The sequence below is a fragment of the Sinocyclocheilus anshuiensis genome, unplaced genomic scaffold, assembly GCF_001515605.1.
Source record: "Sinocyclocheilus anshuiensis isolate Anshui unplaced genomic scaffold, SAMN03320099.WGS_v1.1 scaffold365, whole genome shotgun sequence".
NCBI classification, from domain to species: Eukaryota; Metazoa; Chordata; class Actinopteri; order Cypriniformes; family Cyprinidae; genus Sinocyclocheilus; species Sinocyclocheilus anshuiensis.
In genome coordinates, this window is record NW_015539834.1 from 216,075 (window position 1) to 219,119 (window position 3,045).

The window sequence follows — 3,045 nt, forward strand, 5'->3', positions numbered from 1 at the left end:
CAGTAATGATGCTGGAAATTCAGCTTTGATCACAGCAATCATTTTAAAATATATTCAAATAGAAAGCAGTTATTTTTAATAGTAAAAATATTTCACAACATTGCTGCTTTTGCTGTACTTTGGATCAAATAAATGCAGGCTTGGTGAGCAGAAGAGACTTCTTAAAAACATGAAAAATCTTACTGTTCAAAAACTGTTGACTGGTAGGTTACAGAAATGTTATATTATAATGTTTATATATATATATATATATAACATTTCTGTCCCCCTCACTTCTTAAATGATGGCTACGCCCCTCATCAATAAGGTGCAGATTGCAGGTGCTGACACACTTTTTCACAGCGCGCATCACGCGCTCAAACTCATCAAAAGTCAACAAGTTCAACAACAAACAACACTTATCCAAGGGACTGCTGCAGAACGCACGCGAGAGAGAGACGATGCAGCGCAGATCGCGCGTCTTATAAGTGAGTGGGAATTTATTTACCGAACGTGGCACTTGCGGGAGTTAACACTGTATGCAATACCCGCAACCTCACACCAAATTTCAGGCCGTGTAGATAGGCAAGCATGTATACAAATCATTTAGTAAGCAGAAATCCGAAATTTACCTTAACATAGAGGAAGATGCGACTGAATTGATGCTTGAAGAATGCACTTCCAGCAGCCATGATAAACAGTTGGCGGTTAAAGTTTTCTATGCACAATTTGATTTGACGAAAGTCACGAGACCTGTTACTATCTATCCAATCACGTTGATGGATAAAAATAAAATTAAAATAAGCATGTAACGACCACAAACGGATGAAAATAGCGGAGTAAAAGTACCGATACATCACTTAAAATGTACTCAAGTAAAAGTAAAAGTACACAATTTTTAAACTACTCAAAAAAGTACAATTACTGATAAAAACTACTTAATTACTGTAACGTGAGTATTTGTAATTTGTTACTTCACACCCCTGACTGTTGGGCAACCTATTATACAGTATGGTTCCTCTAAAATTATTTGTGGCATAATGTCCTAAATACATTTGCTAAAAAAAAAAATTTAATGTTTAGAAAAAATATGGCCCAACTTTTGCAAGCTCACAATTTGTCTAGCTCAGTCCTGACATGTAACAGTCACTTTTCCAGTTCCAATTAAATTCCCCAAAAAATAAAGTTCCAATTAAATTCCCAAAAAATAAAGTAGAACTTTTCCCCTTGCTGAATATTGTCTCTCTCTCTCTCTCTCTCTCTCTCTCTCTCTCTCGTTAGTTAGTTCATTAGTAAGCAAGTAATTTTTCTCATTGGATATTGTGTTTCTCTCTCTTTTCAGGAAATGTACTTAGAAAGTTATGCCACAAATAATTTTGAAAGCAACATATAATAAGTTTCCCAAGACTACAGTTAGTAATTATTTCTCGCTGAGTTCATAGCCATTAATTCTACAGAAATCACAGATGTTTCACATAAAGACTGACAAAAAATATTAATAATTCTCAGCTCATGCACATGGATGTGTATGGAATACATCACATCTGTTCGGAAGGTTGCCTTCTGTGTAGTTGCATAAGCTGAAATATTTCACCATATTCAAAGTCCCTACATTTGCAGATGGTCAGAACTCCATGCCGACCCCCACACTGAATATTTTCAATGAGTTTTCCTCTGAAATCCCTCAAATTATAGAAGTAAAACTGGTTGCATGTGGCAATGTGCATGTCATCATTTACTTACCCTCATTTTGTTTCAGAACTCGTCATTTATTCTGTGAAACATAAGAGAAATATTTTGAGAAATGTCTCTTTTTTTCTTTTAAGAAATGAGCACATAGTAATACAGGTTTGGGATGATGTGAGGGGGAGTAAATGATGGCAGAATTTAGATTTTTGGATGAACTATTCCTTCAAGTGAGGTCAAGGCACTAACTAGACATGTGCACATGTTTACTTGTCTAATGCATTTTTCTGAGAGCATTGATTTCCTGTTTAATCCCTCACAAAACCTCATTTTAAACAGCCTTTGTTTTCCCTTTACTAACATCTCATGGAAGGGTGTTGCGGAATGCCTCTGATGTGAACTCAATGTGCCTGTTCAATGATTGGTTGTGTTTTCTGACTGAAGTTGCATTTTGTCCAACAGGATGAGAAAAGCGCTTCAGGCTGAAAGCCCGGAGGAGGATTTAAGGTGTATTCCAACACACGTGTGCTCATGTCTTCATTTTTGGCCTCCAACGTTTTGGGAGCATGCTGCATAAATAACTTTGTCGGAGAGTTAAAGAAAGAGAGAAAAACTGTCGCTGTTGTGGACAAGGAATGAGCTGTTGAGTAACAGTCTAAAGGTTAAAGTAATAAAGAGAAAAGAAATCATACTTTCTTAATGACTCATCTTATGTGTTTGAGTTGTCAACAACAGAGAATCATTTCTTTGCCAATGCATTGTTCTGTTTCCAACTTGATCTCATGACGAAAATGTACCTGTGGGAACTTTTTCGCAAGATGCGAAATACATAACGCCATGTACGTTTTGTGACATATTCGATGTGAAATGTCCATCGTTTTGTACATGTCACTGCAGTTCTGACTTGAAATGTCCGTTGAGTGGTGCTATAACTGTAATGCTTCTTGATGTTTTAAAACTATACCTAAACCTACCCGATAGTATGTACAAAAGCGAATGTGACGTAAAAACACAGTCATGCCGTTTTAGCTTGTTTTTTTTTTATGTCTCATCTTTCAGCTCTTTCATCGTGAGTCCTGTTTTTCACGGGATTCGTACCCAAGGATTCCGCATCCTAAGTCCAATTCCATGCCAGCTGAGCTACCAAGCAAGCTTATGTCAGGAAAGCAAACATATGGCGCTGTAATCATAACTGTGTACGAAAACAATTACAAGTGCTCGATGTTTTACCGCCTCTATTGTTAATTACTGTTGGAAACTGCTGTGATATGTACTTATTGGTACGTATTCCACGTCTTGTGAAAAAGTTCCCACAGGTACATTTTCATCATGAGATCATGTAGCATGTTTCTGTATGTATGTTTTGTTGGTGACATATAC

General features: G+C 36.8%; 1 long non-coding RNA gene across 1 annotated transcript in view; it reads left to right on the forward strand.

The window, feature by feature from the left end:
• LOC107684335 (uncharacterized) overlaps positions 1-1,929 on the forward strand; it is an 11,473-nt gene extending 9,544 nt beyond the window's left edge. Inside the window, exon 3 of the long non-coding RNA XR_001633843.1 lies at positions 1,918-1,929. This is a non-coding gene — a long non-coding RNA (uncharacterized LOC107684335). The remainder of the gene's footprint in view (positions 1-1,917) is intronic.
• Positions 1,930-3,045: the final 1,116 nt, after the last annotated feature.